The sequence below is a fragment of the Heterodontus francisci genome, unplaced genomic scaffold (assembly GCF_036365525.1).
Source record: "Heterodontus francisci isolate sHetFra1 unplaced genomic scaffold, sHetFra1.hap1 HAP1_SCAFFOLD_43, whole genome shotgun sequence".
Taxonomy (NCBI): Eukaryota; Metazoa; Chordata; class Chondrichthyes; order Heterodontiformes; family Heterodontidae; genus Heterodontus; species Heterodontus francisci.
In genome coordinates, this window is record NW_027141852.1 from 19561309 (window position 1) to 19587453 (window position 26145).

The window sequence follows — 26145 nt, forward strand, 5'->3', positions numbered from 1 at the left end:
CCAGACACCTACAGCTGGCCGTCCTCAATGACGAGGAGCTCAACAAGCTGCTGGGAGGGGTGACCATCGTTCAGGGTAGGGTGCTGCCTAATATCCAGGCCGTGTTGCTGCCCAAGAAAACCAGCACTCCGGGCACCAAAACCAAGTCAATCTGCCAGGATTTTTTCAAATACTCAAAGGCTCTTTTCAGAGCCACCCACAGTATCTGAAAGGGCTGATTACTGTCTGAAGTCTGCTGTACCCGCACCTCTGTCTATCCCTCTTCATCTGGAACAACCAACGCTATCTTCCATTCCTTTCACCATTATGTGTTTAACGAGCTTCTCCTTATAGTCAGTCCAATATCAATGTACTAATGAAATGATCTGTGACAGTACTGGCAATTTCCATAGAATAATAGAAAAATTAGGGCACAGAAGGAGCCCATTCAGCCCATCACGTTTGCTCTGGCCGAAAAAACTAGCCACCCAATCTATTCCCACCTTCCAGCACCTGATCCGTAGACTTGCAGGTTACAGCACTTCAGGTGCATGTCCAGGTATTTTTAAATGAGTTGAGGGTTTCTGCCTCCACCACCATTCCTGGCAGCGAATTCCAGACACCCACCACCCTCTGGGTAAAAACGTTTCCCCTCATGTCCCCTCTAATCCTTCGACCAATCACCTTAAATCTGTGCCCCCTGGTAACTGATCTCCCCACCAGGGGAAACAGGTCCTTACTGTCCACTCTGTCTAGGCGCCTCATAATTTTGTACACCTCATTCAAGTCACCCCTCAGACTCCTCTATTCTGAGGAAAACAACCCGAGCCGCTCCAATATTTGCTCATAGCTGCAACTTTCCAGCCCTGGCAACGTTCTTGTAAATCTCCTCTGTACTCTCTCCAGAGCAATTATGTCCTTTCTGTAATGTGATGACCAGAACTGTACGCAATACTCCAGCTGTGGCCTAACCGCCGTTTTATGCAGTTCTAGCACTACATCCCTGCTTTTCTATTCTATACCTTGGCCAATAAAGGAAAGCATTCTATATGCCTTCTTCACCACTCTATCTACCTGTCCTGCCACTTTCAGTGACCTGTGGACATGCACTCCAAAGTCTCTCACTTCTTCTACCCCTCTCAATATCTTCCCGTTTATTGTGTATTCCCTTGCTTTGTTTGCCCTCCCCAAATGCATTCCCTCACACTTCTCCAGATTGAATTCCATTTGCCATTTTTCCGCCCACTCAACCAATCCTTTCATATCATTCTGATGTCTACAGCTATCCTCCTCACTATCAATTACACGGCCAATTTTTGTGTCATCAGCAAATTTCCCAATCATACCTCCCACATTTAATTCCAAATCATTAATATATACCACAAACAGCAAGGGACCCAACACTGAGCCCTGTGGAATGCCACTGAAAACTGCTTTCCATTCGCAAAAACATCCGTCGATAACTATCCTTTGTTTCCTGTCACTGAGTCAATTTTGGATCCAACCTGCCACATTCCCCTGTATTCCATGGGCTTTCATTTTACTGACTAGTCTGCCATGTGGGACCTTACTAAAATCCATGTAGACCACATCCACCACACTATCCTCATCAATGTTCCTTGTTACTTCCTCAAAAAACTCAATTAAGTTCGTGAGACATGAACTTCCCTTAACAAATCCATGTTGACTATCCCTGATTAATCCGTGCCTTTCTAAGTGGCAGTTTATCCTGTCCCTCAGAATTGATTCTAATAATTTACCCACCACCGAGGTCAGACTGACCGGTCTATAATTATTTGGCCTATCCCTCACATCCTTTTTAAATAATAGTACAACGTTCACAGACCTCCAATCCTCCGGCACCTCCCCCATATCCAGTGAGGATTTGAAGATGATCCTCAGCGCATCCACTATTTCCTCCCTGGCTTCCTTTAACAACCTCAGATGCAAACCATCCGGCCCTGGTGATTTATTCATTTTGAAGGATGTCAGACTCTCCAGTACTTCCACTCTCATTATGCTTATCGTATCTAATATTTCACACTCCTCTTCTTTGTCTGCATCATCCCTCTCCTTTGTGAAGGCAGAGACAAAAACTCATTAAGAACCCCACACACACCTTCTGCATCCACTCATACGTTCCCTTGTACATCTCTGATAGGCCGTACCCTTTGCTAAGTTATCCTCTTGCTCTTAATGCACTGATCGAACATCTTTGCGGTTTCCTTCAAGTAGTTGTAACCAGTCCACATCCACCAAGTCACCTCTCAGTTTTGTAAAATTTGCCTTCCCCCAATTTAGAACTTTTACTTCTGTTGTATCTTTGTCCTTTTACATGATTATGCCAAAACTAATTGCAGTATGGTCACTCGGGGTGGTGGTGGCGTAGTGGTCTTGTCAGTGGACTTGTCAGTGGATTAGTAACCCAGACACCTAGGGTATTGCTCAGGGGACGTGGGATCAAATCCCACCATTGAAATTTAAATCCAAATAATAAATCTGCAATTAAAAAGCAAGTCTAATGATGGCCATGAAACCATTGTTGATGGTTGTAAAAACCCATCTGGTTTACTAATGCCCTTTAGGGAAGGAAATCTGCTGTTCTTGTCTGGCCTGCATGTGACTGCAGACCCACAGCAATGTGTTTGACTCTTACATGCCCTCTGAAATGGCCGAGCGAGCCACTCAGTTGAAACTAAACACTACGAAGTCAATAAAAAGGAATGAAAGCAGACGGACCACCCGGCGTCGACCTGGGCACCAGAAATGACAATGGTAAACCCAGCGCTGTCGACCCTGCAAAGTCCTCCTTAGTAACATCTGGTGGCTTGTGTTAAGTTGGGAGAGCAACAGCCTGACATAGTCATACTCACAGAATCATACCTTGCAGGCAATGTCGCAGACACTGCCATCACCATCCCTGGGTATGTCCTGTCCCACGGGCAGGACAGACTCACCAGAGGTGTCGGTACAGTAGAGAGGGAATTGCCCTGGAAGTCCTCAACATCGACTCTGGACCCCATGAGGTCTCATGGCATCAGATCAAACAATGGACAAGGAAACCTCCTGCTGATTATCACCTACTGCCCTCCCTCAGCTGATGAGTCAGTACTCCTCCATGTTGAACAGCACTTGGAGGAAGCACTGAGGGTGGCAAGAGCACAGAATGTACTCTGGGTGGGGGACTTCAATGTCCATCACCAAGAGTGGCTCGGGAGCATCTCTACTGGCCGAATCCTAAAGGACATATCTGCTAGTGCTGCTTGATGGCAATGTTGATGACACCTTCCATCACTTTAGGCCCCATAAGTCTACTCTCAATCATCAGTAAAATGATGGAAGGTGCCATCAAGCGGCACTTGCTTAGCAATAACCTGCCTCAGTGACACTCAGTTTGGGTTCTGCCAGCGCCACTCAGCTCCTGACCTCATGACAGCCTTGGTTCAAACATGGACAAAAGAGGTGAGGTGTGAGTGATTGCCTTTGACATCAAGGCAGTATTTGACCGAGTATGGCATCAAGGAGCCCGAGCAAAACTGAGGTCAATGGGAAAACCCTCCACTGGCTGGAGTCATACCTAGCGCAAAGGAAGATGGTTGTGGTTGTTGGAGGTCAATCATCTGAGCTCCAGGACATCACTGCAGGCGCTCCTCAGGGTAATGTCCTCGGCCCAACCATCTTCAGCTGCTTCATCAATGACCTTCCTTCAATCATAAGGTCAGAAGTGGGGATGTTCGCTGATGATTGCACAATGTTCAGTACCATTCATGACTCCTCAGATACTGAAGCATTTCTGTGTAGAAATGCAGCAAGACATGGACAATATCCAGGATTGGGCTGATAAGCGGCAAGTAACATTCGGGCCGCACAAGTGCCAGGCATTGACCATCACCAACAAGAGAGAATCGAACTAACTCCCCTTGACATTCAATGGCATTACCATTGCTGAATCCCCCACTATCAACATCCTAGGTGCACCATTGACCAGAAGCTGAACTGGAGTAGCCATATAAATACCGTGGCTACAACAGCAGGTCAGAGGCTAGGAATCCTGAGGCAAGTAACTCACCTCCTGACTCCCCAAAGCCTGTCCACCATCTACAAGGCACAAGTCAGGAGTGTGTTGGAATAGTCTCCACTTGCCTGGATAGGTGCAGCTCCAACAACACTCAAGAAGCTCAACACCATCCAGGACAATGCAGCCCACTTGATTGGCACCCCATCTACAAACATTCACTCCGTCCACCACCGACGCACAGTGGCAGCAGTGTGTACCATCTACAAGATGCACTGCAGCAATGCACCAAGGCTCCTTGAACAGCACCTTCCAAACCTGTGACCTCTGCCAACTAGAAGTACAAGGGCAGAAAATGCATGGGAACACCACCACCTGCAAGTTCCCCACCAGGACACACACCATCCTGACTTGGAACTATATCGCTGATCCTTCACTGTCACTGGGTCAAAATCCTGGAACTCCATTCTGAATAGCACTGTGGGTGCACCTACCCCAAATGGACTGCAGCGGTTCAAGAAGGCAGCTCACCACCACCTTCCCAAGGGCAATTAGGGATGGGTAATAAATGCTGACCTGGCCAGCGACGCCCAAAATCCCATGAATGAATAAAAAAAAAGCTATCTCCAAAATGGTCACCCACTGCTACTTGCCCATCTTCATTACTGAAGACTCGCTCTAGAATTGTGCCCCCTCTCATTGGGCTTGTGATGTGCTGGCTATTAAAGTTCTCTTGAATGCAGTTCAGGAATTTTGTGCCCTTCACACTGTTTGTATCCCAGTTGATATTGGGATAGTTGAAATCCCCAACTATTATTTCCCTTTAGTTTTGCACTCAGAAATTTGCCTACATATTTCTTCTTCTATCTCTCTCTCACTATTTGGGGGTCTACAGTACACTCCTAGTAGTGTGGCTGCCCCTTTTTTATTTCTGAGCTCCACCCATATGGCCTCATTTGATGATTCATTCAGCATATAATCCCTCCTCAAAGCTGTATGCCATCCTTAACTAATAATGCGACACTCCCACCTTTTTTATCCCTATGCCACATGAAAACTCTATATCCAGAGATGTTGAGCTGCCATTCTTGCCCTCTTTAAGCCAAGTTTCCCTTATTGCAATGATATTGTGTTACCATGTGTGGGCACAATGGCGCAGTGGTTAGCACCACAGCTCGAGGAACCCGGGTTCGATTCTGGGTACTGCCTGTGTGGAGTTTGCAAGTTCTCCCTGTGGGTTTTCGTCGGGTGCTCCGGTTTCCTCCCACAGCCAAAGACTTGCAGGTTGATAGGTAAATTGGCCATTGTAAATTGCACCTTGTGTAAGTAGGTGGTAGGGAATATGGGATTACTGTAGGCTTAGTATAAATGGGTGGTTGTTGGTCAGCACAGACTCAGTGGGCCAAAGGGCCTGTTTCAGTGCTGTATCTCTAAATAGAACATAGAACATAGAAAAATACAGCACAGAACAGGCCCTTCGGCCCACGATGTTGTGCCGATCCTTTGTCCTCTGTCAAGGACAATTTAATCTATACCCCATCATTCTCCTTTATCCATATACCTATCCAAAAGCCTTTTGAAAGTCCCTAAAGTTTCTGACTCAACAACTTCCCCGGGCAAGGCATTCCATGCCTCGACCACTCTCTGGGTAAAGAACCTTCCCCTGACATCCCCCTTATATCTCCCACCCTTCACCTTAAATTTATGACCCCTTGTAACGCTTTGCTCCACCCGGGGAAAAAGTTTCTGACTGTCTACCCTATCTATTCCCCTGATCATCTTATAAACCTCTATCATGTCACCCCTCATCCTTCTCCTTTCTAATGAGAAGAGGCCTAGAATGTTCAGCCTTTCCTCGTAAGACTTATTCTCCATTCCAGGCAACATCCTGGTAAATCTCCTCTGCACCCTCTCCAAGGCTTCCACATCCTTCCTAAAATGAGGCGACCAGAACTGCACACAGTACTCCAAATGAGGCCTTACCAAGGTCCTGTACAGCTGCATCATCACCTCACGGCTCTTAAATTCAATCCCTCTGCTAATGAACGCTAACACCCCATATGCCTTCTTCACAGCCCTATCCACTTGAGTTGCAACTTTCAATGATCTATGCACATAGACCCCAAGGTCTCTCTGCTCCTCCACATGCCCAAGAACCCTACCGTTAACCCAGTATTTTGCATTCATGTTTGTCCTTCCAAAATGGACGACCTCACACTTTTCAGGGTTAAACTCCATCTGCCACTTTTCAGCCCAGCACTGCAACCTATCCAAGTCCCTTTGCAGACGACAATAGCCCTCCTCGGTATCCACAACTCCACCAACCTTTGTATCATCTGCAAATTTACTGACCCACCCTTCGACTTCCTCATCCAAGTCGTTAATAAAAATCACAAACAGGAGAGGACCCAGAACTGATCCCTGCGGCACGCCACTGGTAACTGGGCTCCAGGCTGAGTATTTACCATCTAAGACCACTCTCTGCCTTCTATCAGTTAGCCAATTCTTAATCCAATTGGCCACATTCCCCACTATCCCATGCCTCCTGACTTTCTCCATAAGTCTACCATGGGGGACCTTATCAAATGCCTTACTAAAATCCATGTACACCACATCCACTGGTTTACCCTCATCCACTTGCTTGGTCACCTGCTCAAAGAATTCAATCAGGCTTGTGAGGCAAGACCTACCCCTCACAAAACCGTGCTGACTGTCCCGAATCAAGCAGTGTCTTTCCAGATGCTCAGAAATCCTATCCCTCAGCACCTTTTCCATCAACTTGCCTACCACTGAAGTAAGACTAACTGGCCTGTAATTCCCAGGGTTGTTCCTATTCCCTTTCTTGAACAGGGGCACAACATTTGCCACCCTCCAATCACCTGGTACCACCCCCGTCAGCAGAGAAGATGAAAAGATCATTGCCAGCGGCTCTGCAATTTCATCCCTTGCTTCCCATAACATCCTTGGATATACCCCGTCAGGCCCGGGAGACTTGTCTATCTTCAAGTTATTCAAAAACCCCAACACATCTTCCCTCCTAACGAGCACTTCCTCGAGCTTACCAGTCTGCTTCCCACCGTCCTCTTCAGTAATACACCCCTTCTCATTCGTAAATACCGAAGAGAAGTACTCATTCAAAACCTCACTTATCTCTTCCGGCTCAACACACAGTCTCCCGCTATTGTCCTTGACCGGACCTACGGTCCCCCTAGTCATCCTCATATTTCTGACATACGCGTAAAAGGCCTTGGGGTTTTCTTTTATCCTACCCGCCAAGCATTTTTCATGCCCTCTCTTAGCTCTCCTAATCCCTTTCTTCAGATCCTTCCTGGCCATCTTGTATCCCTCCAGAGCTATGCCTGTGCCCTTTTTCCTCAACTTTATATACGCATCCTTCTTCTTCCTAACAAGACTCTCAACCTCTCTTGTCAACCACGGTTCCCTCACATGACCATCCCTTCCCTGTCTGACAGGGACATGCTTATCAATGGCCCCTACTATCTGCCCCTTGAAAAAGTTCCACATTTCGACCGTGCCCTTCCCTGCCAGCATATGCTCCCAACTTATGCTCCTCAGTTCCTGCCTGACAGCATCATATCTACCCTTCCCCCAATTGTAAACCTTGCCCTGTTGCACATACCTATCCCTCTCCATTACCACAGTGAATGCTACAGAATTGTGATCACTATCTCCAAAGTGCTCGCCCACCAACAGCTCTATCACTTGCCCTGGTTCATTACCTAGTACCAAATCCAATATTGCCTCCCCTCTGGTCGGGCAGTCTACATACTGAGTCAGAAAAGCTTCCTGGACATACTGCACAAACACTACCCCATCCAAACTATTCGATCTAAAGAGTTGCCAATCAATATTTGGGAAGTTGAAATCCCCCATAATTACTACCCTGTGACTTCTGCTCCTTTCCAAAATCTGTTTCCCAATCTGCTCTTCCACCTCCCTGCTGCTATTGGGGGGCCTATAGAAAACTCCCATCAAGGTGACTGCTCCTTTCCTGTTCCTGACCTCAACCCACAGTGCCTCAGTCGGCAGATCCTCCTCGAAAATTCTTTCAGCAGTTGTTACACTATTTCTAACTAACAATGCCACCCCCCCACCTCTTTTACCACCATTCCTAATCTTATGAAAACATCTATAACCAGGTACCTCCAAAAACCATTCCTCCCCCTCACCTATCCACGTTTCAGTGATGGCCACAACATCGTAGTCCCAAGTGCCCATCCACGCCTTCAATTCACTCACCTTATTCCTGATGCTTCTTGCGTTGAAGTATACGCACTTTAACCCTTCTCCGTGCCCATCTGTCCTCTGTGACAGTGCTACCTTCCCCAATACCTCACTACACTCTTTGTCTTTCTGAGTGGACCCACTGGTCCCTGGATTACAAGTCCGGTTCCCATCCCCCTCCCAAACTAGTTTAAACCCTCCCGAACAGTACTAGCAAACCTCCCTCCCAGGATAAAAATAAAAAGTGTGATGTTACTTTATCAGCACAAGCTTGGAGGGCCGAATGGCCTGTTCCTGTGCTGTATTGTTCTATGTGTCTATCTGTGCCCTCAGCTCATCAGCTTTATTTACTATATGAATATACATACAAGTATAAAAATTAGGAGCAGGAGTAGGCCATTCGACCCCTAGACCCTGCTTCCCCATTCAATAAGTTCACGGCTGAACTGATTACTCCACATTCCCGCCTACCCCCGATAACCTTTCACCCCTTTGCTTCTCAAGAATCGATGTCCCTCTGCCTTAAAAATATTCATAGTCTCTGCTTCCACCGCCTATTGAGGAAGAGAGTTCCAAAAACTCACCACCCTCTGAGGGAAAAAAATTCTCCTCATCTCTGTCTTAAATGGGTGACCCCTTATTTTTTAACAGTGACTCCTAATTCCAGATTCTCCCACAAGGGGAAACATCCTTTCCACATCCACCCTGTCAAGACTCCTCAGGATCTGATATGTTTCAATCAAGTTGCCTCCTTAAATACATAAATATCCTTTAACACTGCCAAATTCCTCTGCTGCACACATTTTAAACTTTGCTTCTTCTGCCTTTCAGAGTCATTCGCTAATTTTCTGCCTCCCGTTCCCTGCCCTGAAATTGCCCTGTCTGAAACTGCCCTCAGGTTCCCATCAAGCTGCCAAATTAGTTTAAACAATCCCCAACAGCACCTGCAAGGATATTCATTCTGGTCCTGTTCAGGTGTGGACGGTTCGACTTATATAGGTCCTACCTTCCCCAGAACTGGTCCCAATGCCCCAGAAATCGGAAGCCCTCCTTCCTGCACCATCTCTCCAGCCATGCATTCATCTGGTGTATTCTCCTATTTCTATACTCACTAGCATGTGGCCTTGGGAGTAATTTGGAGATTACTACCTTTGAGGTCCTGCTTGCTAATCTCTTTCCTAACTCCCTAAACTCAGCCTGAAGGATCTCATCCCTCGTTCTTCCTATATCGTTGGTACCAATGTGGACCACGACCTCTGGCTGTGCATCCTTGCCCCCCAGAATGCTCTGTAGCCAGTGATATCCATGATCCTTGCACCAAGGAGGAAACCTGGTTTGCGAGCACTGAAATACCTATCTGTTCCCCTAACTATACAATCCCCTACCAGTCTTGCTCGCTTGTATTTTCTACTCCCTCCCTGCACAGCTGAGCCACCCATGGAGTTCTGGTCATGACTCTCACTGCACTCTCCAGAGGAACCCTCTCTCCCATCAGTACTCAGAACTGAATACCAGTTAGAAATTGGGATGCCCTCCAGGGACTCCTGCACTACCTGCCTTGACCTTCGTGTCTGTCTGGCAAACTCCCAATCACTCTCAGCCTTTGCTCTCTTCAGCACTGGGGTGACAACCTGCTGAAAAGTCCTATCCACGTAGTTCTCTGCCTTGCGGATGCACAACACTGACTCCAGTTGCTGCTCGAGTTCTGAAACCTGGAGCTCAAGCTTCTGCAGCTGGTGACACTTCCTGCAGATGTGTTTGTCAAGGACACATGGTGCATCCATGACTTCCCACATACCACAGGAGGCACATTCCACTTGGCCGAGCTGCCCTGCCATTACTTAGCTTTGCAAACTAATTGTTGCTCGTGTAATAAATGTAATAAGTAGAATTATTTACCAGTTACTCACCAATCAGCTTCTTCCCCTGTACCATGGAGGCTGAAAAGGCAGAAAAGAAATGACCAAACAGCACCTCCTTCCCCGAGTCAGTGAAGTCCCTCACACATCAACTCACAGCTTTCCACTCTGTCCAAACAGCACTTTCTAATTAGTAATTATTATAAATTACACTAACTAAAACATTAGTAACCTGACCGATTACAAGGTAGCTATTTGAGGGTTTTTAAACAAAGAGCTTTTTTCCCTATCCTGATTTCAGGTCCCACTCTGGACACTTGCTTTTGATTCCAGGACACTGAGGGCAGGGTGCTGCCGAATATCCAGGCCGTGCTGCTGCCCAAGAAAACCAGCGCTCCGGGCACAAAAACCAAGTCAATCTGCCAGGATTTTATCAAATACCCAAAGGCTCTTTTCAGATCCACCCACAGTATCTGAAAGGGCTGATTACTGTCTGAAGTCTGCTGTACCCACACCTCTGTCTATCCCTCTTCATCTAGAACAACCAGCGTCATCTTCCATTCCTTTCACCATCATGCGTTTAACTCGCTTCTCCTTATAGACAGTCAGATATCAATGTAATAATGAAATGATCTGTGTCAGTGCTGGCCATTTCCCTGTCCTGATTTCAGACCCCACTCTGGACACTTGTTTCCCATTCCAGGACCTTCTTGTATTAATATTCAGCACCACCTGTCAGTCAGAAACTTGTCTCAATGAACCGATCCTTTTACTGAACTTCCAACTGCTGCTGTCTATTTCTCGAAGGAGAGAGCAGCTCACTGTGTAAGGATGTGAGGGGAATGTAACCCGGCTGCTGGTGAGAAGGTCCCGTCTTCTCAATCAAAAGCCTTTTATTTTACTTCAGTGATTCCCAGATTCCCAGCTGGTCCGTTGAGGATTTTGTTTTCACAGAAATAACTTGTTAAATACAAATCTGATTTCAACACATCAGTAACAGGACAGAATGGGAACCTTTTAAAAGGATGAAGCAACTATTTCAGTGGCTTCTCACTGTCCCCCTGAAGCCTGTGTGAAGGGGAATTACCAATAGTCTGTAATTTATTACTTCCACACCGAGTTTGAGTTATTTGTCGCGTGAAAGATTGCTGAACTGAGTCTTTTTCTGTCAGTTACAGATAAGAAGTTGACAAAAATTGGCAAAATAAAGCTGTTCATAAAATAGCGCCAGCAATTTGAGTCGGTAAAAGCAGAATTGTGTTTTAAAAGCTTTTTTTTAAATCATGATGGGAAAATAGATTGTTATGTACTTTTCCAGTTGATCACTTCTTTTCCACAGTGAAATTGGCGGCTTTCACGAATTCAAATATTCTGCCAGGTTGACAGGTTCAGCCAATGATTTGCTGTATTTTGTGCTTCGAGGTTCTCCGATTGGATCGTTCATTTTATCTAATGGCCGTTGGCCTAATGGGTAAGGCGTTTGATTTCAGTGTATTTCATGATGTTATCAGAAGATTGCAGGTCCGAGTCCTGTCACGGTCATTTTGACCCAAAGGGATTATGCAGGGCTTTGGGGATCGAGTCGGGGACTGAACAGATTGGAAACCCGACATGGACTTGATAGGGCGAATGGCCTCCTCATGTGCTGTCACTGACTTTATGAGAAGAGGGTGACCAATCAGAAGTGGGCTGGGGTTACAGCGGGCTCAAACTGCAGGAATTCTTGGTCCCTGAATGACTGAGCTGAAACTGATCAGTTTCACTGCAGGAAACACCGTCTCGGGGGAAATAACATCACAAATAATTCCATTTGACTAATTATTCAATTATAAAACAATGGGCAGATGTGAAGGTGTGATGTTACTTTTCACTGTGAGGGGAGAATCCGCCATCTGGATAAATCAGCAACTTTATAACATCGTCTGTACGTTTAGAAAAGAAACGATTAAAACTCTCCCCATAACCCTGGTGCAGTGGAAAGGCTCAATTCAGAGATTGGAATATAACGAGAGCACAACATAAATCATTAACTGTTATTTCCGGCATAAAACACACCCCAGCTCCCGTTCCCAGATCACTGCTGTCCCTATGAGGCGGTGGGTGACTCTGAAAAGAGACTTTGTTTTGTGTTTGAGAGAAATGGTCGAGTTTTTTGACTGCCGAATCCACAGGGAGTGCGGCCCTGCCGTTTCAGAGCAGACACCACATGGTTACATCTTGCGCTTGACCTGCTCAGTGCAGGTGACCACTTCACTGATGCTGCATTCTGCAGGAAAATCACAAAGATCCTCCCAGGCAGTGAAACTCATCTTCCCAGAATCTCCATACCAGATTGAAACAGAAAACACAAAGACAGTGAGAAAGTTCCAGAGAGTTACTGAGCATTAAAACCAATGAAATAAACCAATTCTAGAGAGATGTTGGTGCAGCTTTTTTAGAGAGATTGTGGGTGGCTCTTAAAAGAGCCGTTGTGTTTCGAGTGTTTTCACTACATGGTGGAGTTTTACTTGGAGTTGATGTACTTGGTCACTCACTTTGTCCCTTCTCACATTCCGAGCGCTTTGTTGGGTGGAAATGTTTCTTCAGGCAGTTTCAACAGCTCAGAGTCGACATTGAGTTCGAAACCAGAAATGAGAGTACGGGACACAGACAAGGAATTGAGGCTGAACCTTTATAAATCTCACTGGTTATAGGCCTCAGCTCGAGCATTGTGTCTAATTCCATGTTCCACACTTTAGCAGGAATGTCAAGGCCTCAGAGAGGGCACAGAGGAGATTTACTAGAATTGTATCAGAGATACAAGAATTCAGCTAATGTGGAAAGAATAGGGGTCTAGGGTGTGTGAAGCAGGGGTCCTTCTTCTTAGCGCAGAGATGTTAATGAGGCAGTTAATAGCTGTGTTCAACATTGTGAAGAGTTTTTATAAGAACAAAGAAGTTTGACTACAATGAGACAGAGCCTTGGTGAGATCACACCTGGAGAACTGTGTACAGTTTTGGTTCCCCTTATCTAACGAAGGACATTCTTGCCTTGAAGTGTAACAAAGTGTCACTCGATTGCTTCCTGGGATGAGGGAATTGTCCGATGAGAAGAAATTGAGTCGACAAGGCCGATATTCCTCGTACTCGGCCCTGTGGGACTGGGTCGGCCCGGACCTGCTGGAAGTATACGAGAGTATGCTCCTGGCCGGCAGCATGTCAGAATCCATGAGGAAAGGCATCATCACCCTCATTTACAAGCGGAAGGGGGAGAGGGCAGAAATCAGCAATTGGCGGCCCATCTCACTGCTTAATGTTGACTACAAGATTCTGTCCAAAGTCATAGCCAGTCAAGTCAAGTCTGCTCTGGAGTTGGTGATCCACCATGATCAGACCTGTACTGTACCCGGCAGGAAGATCTCTGATAGTCTCGTGCTACTCAGGGATACGATCGCCTACGTACGGGACAGGAGGGTGGACACCTGCCTCATCAGCCTGGACCAGGAGAAGGCTTTTGACAGGATATCGCACACCTACATGATGGATGTGCTTTCCAAAATGGGGTTTGGGGAGGGAATCTGCAATTGGATCAAACTGCTCTACACAAACATCAGTAGCGCAGTCTCAATCAATGGGTGGGAATCGGAAAGTTTCCCGATCAAATCTGGAGTCAGACAGGGCTGTCCTCTCTCCCCGGTCTTGTTTGTTTGCTGTATTGAACCCTTTGCTGAGTCTATTTGGAAGGATGCGAGCATAAGAGGGTTGACAATCCCAGGCAGCGGAGGCACTCAGGTCAAAACCTCCCTGTACATGGATGATGTCGCCGTCTTCTGCTCGGATTCGCTGTCCGTGCGCAGACTGATGAGCATCTGCGACCAGTTCGAACTGGCCTCGGGAGCCAAAGTTAACCACGGCAAGAGCGAGGCCATGTTCTTTGGGAACTGAGCTGACCGATCCTTTGTCCCCTTCACCGTCAGGTCAGACGACCTGAAGATGCTGGGGATATGGTTCGGAAGGGAGGGGCAGAGATCCCTCTCCATTGTAGGTAAGAACCTGGTCATCAAGTGCGAGGCACTCACGTTGTTGCTGTACATGGCGCAGGTCTGGCCCATACCCCACTCCTGCGCTGTGGCAGTCACCCGAGCCATTTTCTGTTTCATCTGAGGATCTAAAATGGACCGGGTCCAGAGGGACACGATGTTCAAATCTCTGGACAAGGGCGGCAAAAATGTACCCAACGTGGCCCTCATCCTGATGACCACCTTCGTGTGCGGCTGCATCAAGCTGTGTGTAGACCTCCAGTACGCAAACTCCAACTGTCACTACGTGCTGAGGTTCTATCTGTCCCCGGTGTTGTGAAGGATGGGCCTGGTCACATTGCCGCGGAACGCTCCATGCAGTTGGGACGTGCCGTACCACCTATCCTTCGTGGAGCAGTTTCTGCAGGAAAACACCTTTGACCACCAGTCCATCAGGCAGTGGTCTGCATGGAATGTCCTCAAGGCCCTACAGGAAAAGGAGACAGTGGATCCTGTCGGATGGTTCGCCGAGCAGACTGTCAAAGTCATTTGGCGGAATGCCTCATCACCAGAACTTTTAAACAAGCACCAAGATGTAGCTTGACTGGTGGTGAGAAGGGCCCTCCCCATCAGATCCTTCATGCACACCCGACGTCTCGCCCCCTCCGCACAATGCCCCCGTGGTGGCTGTGGTGGGGAAGAGAGGGTCACCCACCTCCTCCTGGAATGTGTTTTCGCAAAGCAGTTGTGGAAAGAGATCCAGTGGTTTTTTACGAGGTTCATCCCAAGCAGCTCTGTAACACAGGAGTCTGTGCTCTACGGGCTGTTCCCAGGGACGCACACCGAGACAAACATCAACTGCTGCTGGAGGACTATCAATTCGGTGAAAGACGCCCTTTGGTCTGCCCGAAACTTGCTGGTCTTCCAGCGCAAAGAGTTGTCCACCACCGAATGTTGCAGACTGGCACATTCCAATGTCCAGGACTACGTACTGAGGGACGCACTAAAGCTTGGGGCAGCCGCAGCAAAGGCTCAATGAGGAAAGACCACTGTGTAAGCTCCCCCCACCAAGCTGAACTGAGGGGCTGGATCCATGGGAAGCCACTCGAACTGTATCGTTGATATTTTCAATTGCTGTAAATGTAAAACTGTAATTGGCATGACAATTGTGAAATGGAAGGGTTGAGAAGAAACTCATGACAGTATTGAAGGAAACTGATCTCCCTTGCAATGTTTGTATTTTTTGGTGCTGTTTTGAAACTGTTTGGCAATGTAATTTTTACAGATTTTTATGAATAAACTATATTTTGGAAATAAAAAAAAAGATATTCCTCAGAATTTAGAAGAGTGAGAGGTAATCTTACTGGCACCTAAAATTCTTAAGGGATTTAACAGGGTAAATGCTGGGAGGATGTTTCCTCTGGCTGGGGAATCTAGAACTAGGGATCCCAGTCTCAGTATAAATGGCTCAATCATTTAGGACTGAGAAGAGGAGAATTTCTTTTCACTCAAAGTATTGTGAATCTTTGGAATTCTCTACACACAGTGGTTAGCACCGCAGCCTCACAGCTCCTGTGACCTCGGTTCTGTTCAGGGTATTGCCTGTGCGGAGTTTGCAAGTTCTCTCTGTGACCCCGTGGGTTTCCGCCGGTTGCTCCGGTTTCCTCCCACAGCCAAAGACTTGCAGGTTGATAGGTAAATTGGCCATTGTAAATTGCCCCTAGTGTAGATAGGTGGTAGGAGAATGGTGGGAACGTGGTAGGGAATATGGGATGAATGTAGGATTAGTATAAATGGGTGATTGTTGGTCGGCACAGACTCGGTGAGCCGAAGGGCCTTTTTCAGTGCTGTATCTCTCTGTGACTCTAGAGATGTGGATGCTCAATTATTGGGTATATCCAAGAGAGAGATCGATAGGCTTTTGGATACTAAGGGAATCAAGGGATCTGTGCTCGTGTGGTAAGATGGAGTTGATGTAGGAGATCAGCTGTGATCTTATCTGAATAGTAACAGATGATTCTGGAAACGCTCGTCAGTTCCAGCAGTATCTGTGGAGAGAGGAAAGGAGGAGCAATGTTTCAGGTCTATAGAAGGGTCACAGAACTGGACCATTAACCCGAGCTTCTCTTCTCCACAGTTGTTTCCGGACTGGCTGAGTGTTTTCAGTATTTTAGGCTTTTTCTTTCTGTATTTCATCCTTTTCCCATTTGACTATTTGCTGTGAAACTTTCAGCGTTGTGCTCAGTTCTTTGTGTCGTTGTGTTTTCTTTATTTGAAGTAATGTAAATAGTATCCTGAAATGAATTTGCCAAATGGTTGGGCAAATTGTTACAACCAGTTTTTGAGCAAGTTCTCCACATGCACAGTGAAGGATTCCTTCACATTTGTGAAGACCATACAGGACTTGCATATCGATAGCAATGCCGTGTCCATGTGTCATTTGACATTGCTAGACTATTCACCAATGTACCACTTCAGGAAGCCATAGATATTTGCACTGCAGTGCTATATCATGGCAATCTCGACCCGTCACCATTGTATGAATCAGTATTCATTGAACTCGGCAACTTGCACAGTTGAGTTCAATTTTATTGACACCATGTATCGCTGGTGTTGCCATGGGATCCCCTCCAGGCCCAGCTCTCACAAACATCTTTGTTGGATTCCATGACAAACCTGTTTTTAAGGGAATGACACCTAACCTCCGACCTCTTGCATATTTCCAATATGTAGATGATATGTTTGCTATATTTGAATCCGCAGCTGCATGAAATAACTTCCTTGCACGTCTTCATGGGCTCCATCCTGCACTCAAATTCACCTTTGGAATGGAGCTGTCAAATGAGCTCCCTTTCCTTGATGTACTAGTTGAGAAATCTGCTGAGTGGTTTTCTACCACGGTCTACCACAAACCTACCTTCACTGGTCAATGCACGCGTTGGGATTATTACAGTTCCACGCGCTATAAGATTGGTCTTATCGGCAACCTCATAAATAGGGCTGAGCCATTTGCTCACCATGCAAGCTTGATGCTGAAATAGGGCGAATCAAAGACATCCTGCATTACAATGGCTCCACTGATCAGATCATTTCTATCTGTATATCACACAAACTTATAAATGGGCTGAAGGCCGTCATTTTGAGCCCTGAAAAGTGCCCAGTCTACTCAAATTACCCTGGAAGGGTAATTTATCCCCAGTATTTGAGTAACAGGTGAAGCTCGCTATTTCCTGCTGTTACTATGCAGGAGCAACAAGTGTGGTGTTTGCCACTAACAGGATGCTGCTGTCAAGCAAAAGAGACGTCCTGTCTATCACACAAATAAGTAACGTGATACATGAATTTCAATACCAGTGTGATGCTAGGTTTCTAGACCGTACATCCCAAAACTGGCGGATTGTATCAAATAACATGTCCCTTCCGCTGTTCGCAATGGGCCCTACCCAACCAACCCGTGCTTGCAAAACTCAAAACACAGTATCCAACATGAGATGAGATTCCACAATAGGACAACATTTGCTAAATAATTTTCAGTGTGCTAAGAATTACACTGACAACCGATTTAAGACTGTCAGTAGGGCTCGCAGTGTGGTGCACTGGTGTGTACTGTAAACTACATATATTAATACACAGGGCCCTGTTCTTTGCAGATAGAAAGAACATGCACACACATTGTGCCAGTTTCAGCTAAACAAAATAAGTGACAGCATTCACTGGCTGATTCCTCAGGGCAATGCCCTGACCAATCAGAGTCAAGCTGCCTGGTTTAAATTTCAAACAAAGCTGGGCAGTTATCTGTCAGTTACCATAAACTGGTGCATTCTGAATGGCAATGCCTCGCCCAATCAGAGTTCACTTGCCAACCAATCAGAACTCTATTCTCATACAGAAGAAAGTTGTTGATTTCCTTTAAATTGGTATTCTTGTGGATTGCCCTGCTGAGTGCAAGACAAAAACAACTGGCTACCAAAGTTTGGACATCATGTCACTATTTTCACGAAATGATTACTTTCATTTTCAATATAAAAATATAAAGCAATATGAGTGCAATATTTACAGACAAATTCTATTACCTCACATTGCCTGATTCTTTCACACTGACAGACTATGTGAACTACTGTCCCGATTTTGCAGTTCTCACTTCCAGTTAGCAAATGTCAGCAATCTGTGATACAGTGCAGTTTACAGATCAGACCGTCAATCACAACATGCAATAATTGTTCAGCTTATGTTGGACTGGTGGGATTTAGAAATGCCAGGAATTGAGATGAGCTGTTATTGTATTTAATTATTTGTTTCATGGGATGTGGACGTCGCCAGCCAGGCCAGCATTTATTGTCCATCCCTAATTGCCCATGAGAAGGTGGTGGTGAGCTTCCTTCTTGAACCACTGCAGTCCATGTGGGGTAGGTACACCCACAGTGCTATTAGGAAGGGAGTTCCAGGATTTTGACCCAGCGACAGTGAAGGAATGGCGATATAGTTCCAAGTCAGGATGATGTGTAGCTTGGAGGAGAACTTTCAGGTGGTGGTGTTCCCATGCATCTGCTGCCCTTGTCCTTCTAGGCAATAGAGGATGCAGGTTTGGAAGGTGCTGCCTGAGTAGCCTTGGTGCATTGTTGCAGTGCATCTTGTAGATGGTACACACTGCTGCCACTGTACGTCAGTGGTGGAGGGAGTGAATGTTGTGGATGGGGTGCCAATCAAGCATGTTGTTTTGTCCTGGATGGTGTCGAGCTTCTTGAGTGTTGTTGGAGCTGCACCCACCCAGGCAAGTGAAGAGTATTCCATCACACTCCAGACTTGTGCCTTGTAAATGGTGGACAGGCTTTGGGAGTCAGGAGGTGAGTTACTCACCGCATGATTCCTACCCTCTGACCAGCTCATGTAGTCACACTATTTATAAGGCTACTCCAGTTCAGTTTCTGTTCAATGGGAACGCCCAGGAAGTTGATAATGGGGGATTCAGCGATCGTAATGCTGTTGAATGTCAATGGGAGATGGTTAGATTCTCTCTTGTTGGAGATGGTCATTGCCTGGTACTTGTGTGGCATGAATGTTAATTGCCACTTATCAGCCCAAGCCTGGATATTGTCCAGGACTTGCTGCATTTCTGCATGGACCTCTTCAGTATCTTTGGAGTCACGAATGGTGCTGAATGTTGCAATCATCAGCAAACATCCCCACTTCTGACCTGATGATTGAAGGAAGGTCACTGATGAAGTAGTGAAGAAGGGTGAGCCGAGGATACTACCCTGAGGAACTCCAGCAGTAATGTCCTGGAGCTGAGATGATTGACCTCCAACAATCGCAACCATTTTCCTTTGTGATAGGTACAATTCCAACCAGTGGAGAGTTTTCCTCTTGATTCCCATTGACTCCAGTTTTGCTCTGGCTCCATGATGCCATACTCAGTCAAATGCTACCTTGATGTCAAGGGCAGACACTCTCACCTCACCTCTTGAGTTCAGCTCTTTTGTCCTTGTTTGAACCAAGGCTGTAATGAGGTCAGGAGCTGAATGGCCCTGGCGGAACCCAACTGAGTGTTACTGAACACGTTATTGTGAAGCAAGTGCCACTTGATATCACTGTCGATGACACCTTCCATCACTATACTGATGATTGAGAGTACACCGATGCGGCAGCAATTGGCTGGGTTGGATTTGTCCTGCTATCTGTGTACAGTACATACCTGGGCAATTTTCCACATTGCCGAGTCGATGCCAGTGTTGTAGCTGTACTGGAACAGCTTGGCTAGGGGCGCGGCAAGTTCTGGAGCACAGGTCTTCAGTACCATTGCCGGAATATTGCCAGGGCCTGTAGCCTTTGCTGTATCCAATGCCTTCATTCGTTTCTTGATATCACCCGGAGTGAACTGAATTGGCTGAAGACTGGCATCTGTGATGCTGGGGACTTCAGGAGGAGGCCGAGATGGATCATCAACCCGGCACTTCTGGCTGAAGATTGTTGCAAATTCTTCATCCTTGTCTTTTGCACTGATGTGCTGGGCTCCCCCATCATTGAGGTTGGGGATATTTGTGGAGCCACCTCCTCCTGTTGGTTGTTTAATTGTCCACCACCATTCATCATTGGATGTGGCAGGGTGTCGATCTGATCCGTTGGTTGTGGGATCACTTAGCCCTGTCTATTACATGCTGCTTCTGCTGTTTGGCATGAAAGTAGTCCTGGGCTGTAGCTTCATCAGGCTGACGCCTCATTTCAAGGTATGCCTGGTGCTTCTCCTGGCATGTCCTCCTGCACTCTTCATTGAATTCGGGTTGATCCACAGCTTGTTGGTAATGTTAGAGTGGGGGAATATGCCGGGCCATGAGGTGACAGATTGTGGTTGAGTGCAATTCTGCCGCTGCTAATGGTCCACAGCACCTCATGGATGCCCAGCTACGCATTGCTAGATCTGTTCAAAATCTATCCCATTTAGCACAGTGGTAGTGGCACACAACACAATGCAGGGTATCCTCAATGTGAAGACGGGACTTCATCTCCACAAGGATTGTGCAGTGGTCACTCCTACCAATACTGTCATTGACAGATGCATCTGCGGCAGGCAGATTGGTGAGGATGAGGTCAAGTATGTTTTTCCCTCTTGTTAGTTCCCTCATCACCTACTGCAGACCCAATCGAGCAGCTATGTCCTTTAGGACTCGGCCAGCATGGTCAGTAGTGGTGCTACCGAGCCACTCATAGTGATGGACATTGACATCCCCCAGCCAGACTACATTCTGCGCGCTGTTCCACCTCAGTGCTCCCTCCAAGTGGTGATCAACATAGAGGAGTACTGACTCATCAGCTGAGGGGCGGGGAGAGGGTGTGGTTGGGAGGGGGTGGTAGGTGATAATCAGCAGGAGGTTTCCTTGCCCATGTTTGACCTGATGCCATGAGTTAGCCCAAACATTAGTTACACCGTTATGTCAAATCAGTCGGTCTGTTGCCCTGTATATGTCAGTGAGAATCATTCTCAGCGCTCAGAACTCCCAGAAAAAGTAAAGTGGAAAAATGTCATTTCATAACCCAAAGGCTCTTTTCAGAACCACCCACAGTCTCTGTGAAAGGATTAGTTACTGTCAGGAGGGAGTCTGAGATGGAGTATTTGTAACAGTGGATTGATCAGTTTCACATCTGATGAAAGGTCACTGACCTGAAACGTTAACTCTGCTTCTCTCTATACAGATGCTGCCAGACCTGCTGAGTATTTCCAGCATTTCTTGTTTTCATTATAGCACAGAGTTCCCATTTCAAAGTTACAGAATTAACCACAATAATGTACTCTGAGATTCAAGTTAAATACCAGCCCAATATTGACACACATTATGAGTTTATAAGTTTCAGTATTAATTCCCATAGTGCATCCTGACATATACATTAGATATAACATAACATAAGAAATAGGAGCAGGAGTAGGCCATTCGGCCCCTCAATCCTGCCCCGCCATTCAGTAAGATCATGGCTGATCTGCCCCAGACCTCAATTCCTCTTTCATGCCAGCTCTTCATAGCCCTCAACTCTCCAATATTTCAAAAATCTATCTATTTCCTCTTTAAATACTTTCAGTGATCTCGTCTCCACAACTGTCTGGGGTAGATAATTCCAGACATTCACTACCCTCTGAGAGAAGAAATTCCTTTGCATCTCAGTTTTAAATGAGTGTCCCCTTATTCTGTAACTATGTCGCCTTGTTTGAGATTCCCCCACTAGTGGAAACATCTTCTCAACATCGACCCTGTTAATAAAAACAAGAAATGCTGGAAATACTCAGCAGGTCTGGCAGCATCTGTGAAGAGAGAAGCAGAGTTAATGTTTCAGGTCAGAGGCCCTTCTTTACCCTGTTAAGCACCCTCAGAATCTTGTTTGTTTCAAAAAGATCACCCCTCATTCTTCTGAACTCGAATGAATAACCTGTTTAGCCGTTCTTGATAAGTCAACCCCTTCATCTCAGGAATCAGCTGAGTGAATCTCTTTTGAACTCCTCCAATGCCAGTACATCCTTTCTTAAGTCTAAATCTCAAGTGTGATATCAAATTGAGAGAATCTGAAAGATAGTATAACCTGAGATACAAACTGAGAATTCAGTTTAAAACTCCCCCTGGATTGTGAAAATAAAAGATACAATAGCAATTTAATTTGTAAAGACTGTGCGTTGGATCACATTCCAGCCCTCATCCAGTATCAGACTGGAAGATACTGTAGCAATTCCATCAGTGCAGACTCAGCTCGACATTGCAGAGCAGGGAACATACTTAAACAACCCGGAACACTTTTACACAAGATGGATCATATTTACACAAGTAAGAAGATCTTTAACCAACAGGGAACCATTTTACACAATAACAGAGAACATCTTTACACAACAGCGAATACAGTAACACAACAGAGAACATATTACACAGCAGGAAAAATATTTTAAAAACACAGGGGACATCTTTACACAATAGAGAACACGATTACATAAATCATTGGTCTCTCGCTGTCTCTGCCTGGTTTTCTGTGTGTCTTTCTCTGTCTGTTCCTTTCTGGGTCCTGATAATCTCTTCCTGGTTTTCTGTGTGTATTTCTCTGCCTGCCTCATTGTCGGTGCTGTGACTCACTGTCCTTGTGTCATTGTGCAATGAGGGTGAGTCCGTCAGCACGTGTGTTGCTGAGTCTGGGATTCTTGAGCATTCAGACGACAATCCTATTTTGAGAAAAACATTGGGGAAATGAACATATTTCACTAACAGGCAGCTAAAATTTAAAACAGTAGTTAGCCGAGTGGCGCAGCGGAAGCGTGCTGGGCCCATGACCCAGAGATCAATAGATCGAAACCATTCTCTGCTATTTATGTTCGGTAGCAACACAAACAGTTCACTTTTAAAATATCATAACAAGATGCTTCCTGAGGCACTCTACTGCAATCAGCTTTTTTCTTCTCGTGATCACATCAATCAGTAACAACTCACTTTTGCTCACACGAACACAAGCTGCACAAACTGCAAACACGGACCAGCCGTGTCTCTCCCCCTTTGTCAACCCCTTCCTGCAGAGCCTCTGCTCCACCACCAGATGGTGATGTTGGCCACAATAAAACCAGGGCAAATGGTCACAGTCAGGAGACGGTCAGCAACAGAAAATAAAACAATAATAGGGAAAACCTTTACACAACAACAGGGGACATCTTTACACAACAGAAAACATATTTACACAACAGGAAATACCTTCAGATAACAGGGAGAACACAATCATACAAATGCCTTGTTTCTCCATCTCAGTCTCGTTGCCTCTCTCTCTGTCCCTCACTTTTGCTTCCTCATCGTCTATTCTTGGTTTTCTGTGTGTTTTTCTCTCTGTCCCGTTGTCGATGGTGTTACTCAGCGTCCTTGTAACATTGTGTAGCCAGGCTGAGCCTCCCAACACCTGTGTTGCTGTAATAAAAACAGAAAATGCTGGAAATGCTCAGTAGGTCTGGCAGCATCTGTGCAGAGAGAAACAGTTAACAGTTCAGGTCGGTTTCCTTAGCTCACATTAACTTTGTTTCTTTCTCCACAGATGCCGCCAGACCTGCTGACTATTTCAAGCATTTTCTGTTTATGTTTCAGATTTCCAGCATCTGCAGTATTTTGCTTTTGTACGTGTGTTGCTATGTCTGGGACTGTTTGAGTGCAATGCTATTGCTTTATAAACAGCGTTGAAACAAACATTTATCTCGCGAACACACAGCACTAATACACAGCTGGATATAAACAGCAGCCTGCAGCAGAGGGCGCAGTGGAAGTTTATTAACACAAATAATTCACCAACACTATATTTACTGCTGCCCACAATCACACCATGCTTCATCTCAACACGTTTTAATCTTAATTTGCATCAACTTCTTGCTTCCAACAAACACTTCAATTTGGAACACAGCTTCCAAATCACCTTTATTCACAAACCCGAACACAAGCTGCAAATGCTGCAAACACACACCAGCCCAGACTTTCCCCTTTCTGTCAACCCATTCCTGCATCACTGCCTCTCCATCAACAGTTGTCGCTAGAATCATACAATCATAGAATGGCTACAGCACAGAAGGAGGTCGTTCGGCCTGTCGAACCCGTGCTGGATCTCTGTTGGAGCAACTCACCTCGTCTCACTCCCCAGTCAGTTCAATTTTGGTGGTGGGAAAACTTCTCGAAAGAATAATTCGGGACAAAATTAATAGTCCCATGGACAAATGTGGGTTAATTCAAGAAAGCCAGCATGGATTTCTTAAGGGAAAATCATGTTTAACTGTCCTTCTGGAGTTTTTTGATGAGGTAACAGAGAGGGTTGATGAGGGCAATGCTGTTGATGTGGTGTACATGGACTTTCAAAAAGTCTGGCAGCATCTGAAAGGTCACTGAGCTGAAACATTAACTCTGTTTCTCTCTCCACAGATGCTGCCAGACCTGCTGAGTACTTCCAGCACTTTTTGTTTATATTTCAGATTTCTAGCATCTGCAGTATTTTGCTTTTATTGACTTTCAAAAGGAGTTTGATGCAATGCAACACAACAGACTTGTGAGCAAAGTTATAACTCATGGAATAAAAGGGACAGTAGTAACATGGATATGGAATTGGCTGAGTGACAGGAAACAAAGAGTAGTGAGCAATGGATGTTCTTCGGACTAGAGGAAGGTTTGTAGTGGAGTTCCCCAGGAGTCAGTGTTGGGACTCTTGCCTTTCCTGATATATATTAATGACCTAGACCTTGGTGTACAGGGCAGAATTTCAAAGTTTATGGATGATACGAAAATTGGAAGCATTGTGAACTGTAAGGATGATAGTGCAGAACTTCAAAAGGACATAGACAATTTGGTGGAATGGGAGGACAGATGACAGGTGAAGTTCAATGCAGAGAAATGTGAATTGATTCATTTTGGTAGGAAGAACATGGAGAGACAATATAGAATAAAGGGTACAATTCTAAAGGGGGTCCAGTAGCAGAGGGACCTGGGGGTATAAGTCATTGATTGAGAGAGCGGTTAATAAAGCATACAGTATCCTCGGCTTTAGTGATAGAGGCATAGAGTACAAGAACAAGGAGGTCATGTTGAACTTGTATAAGACACTGGACTCAGCTGAAGTACTGAGTCCAGTTCTGGGCGCACACTTTAGGAAAGATGTGAAGGCATTGGAGAGATTATGGAAAAGATTCATGAGAATGGTTCCAGGGATGAGGAACTTCAGTTATGAAGATAGATTGGAGAAGTTAGGACTGTTTTCCTTGGAGAAAAGAAGGCTAAGAGGAGATTTCATAGTGGTATTCAAAATGATGAGGGGTGTGGACAGAGTGGATAGGGAGAAACTGTTCCCACTTGTGAAAGGATTGAGAACTAGAGGGCACAGATTTAAAGTAATTGGTAAAAGAAGCAAAAGCGACATGAGGAAAAACTTTTTCACACAGCGAGTGGTTAAAGTATGAACTGCCTGAGAATGTGATGGAGGCAGGTTCAGTTGAAGAATTCAAAGGGGAATTAGACTGTTCTCTGAAAAGGAAGAATGTGCAGGATTATGGGGAGAGGACGGGGAAGTGACATGAGTTGAATTGCTCATTTGGAGAGTCAGTGCAGACATGATGGGCCAAATGGCCTCCTTCTGTGTAGTAACAATTCTGTGATTCTGTGATTCCAATATTCGAGTCATTTCTATATATGGTGGTCCTGACACTGACCCTTGTGGACATCACTGTTCACCATCTTCCATTCTGAAAAACAACCAAATATCACAACTCGCTTTTCTTGATATTTCATCCATTTTTTAATCGAAGCAGATACTGACCCTCCTATTCCAGGAGCCTGAGTTTTGTTACCCAGCCTTTTATGTGGTAGTTTGTCAAACGCTTTCTTAAAATCCATATAGGCAACATCCATTGCTTTCCTTTCATCAACCTTTTCTGTTACTTCATCAAAAAAATCAGTTATTTATTAATAGATGCAGCACTGAAACAGGCCCTTCGGCCCATCAAGTCTATGTCAACCAACAACCACCCATTTATACTAATCCTACATTCATCCTACATTCCCTGTCACATCCCC